At 30.6% G+C, this 219-nt stretch overlaps 1 protein-coding gene across 1 annotated transcript in view; it reads left to right on the top strand.

The window, feature by feature from the left end:
• The window catches only part of LOC119586221 (cardioacceleratory peptide receptor-like), a gene marked incomplete at its 5' end in the record, with an annotated part of 29763 nt that overhangs the window by 20105 nt on the left and 9439 nt on the right, over positions 1–219 (top strand).

Genomic DNA, 219 nt, shown 5'->3' on the forward strand with positions numbered 1-219 from the left:
TCAAGCAGGTTTTCCAACTGTTAATCAAGTGTTGGATTTAAGGCAAACTCCTTTAAGAATGCCTAAGTCAAAGTTTAATTCAGTTTAAGATTAATGAAGGCTAATTGAGTTAATGTAACACTGAGATATGAGATGAATAAGGTGATTCACAGTAAATTCTTCTAATAGAGTTAATTTTCGGCAAGTTGAGTTAAATGCTAACTGTATAGAAATAAAGTT

The sequence above is a fragment of the Penaeus monodon genome, chromosome 21, assembly GCF_015228065.2.
Source record: "Penaeus monodon isolate SGIC_2016 chromosome 21, NSTDA_Pmon_1, whole genome shotgun sequence".
In the NCBI taxonomy this organism is placed as follows: domain Eukaryota; kingdom Metazoa; phylum Arthropoda; class Malacostraca; order Decapoda; family Penaeidae; genus Penaeus; species Penaeus monodon.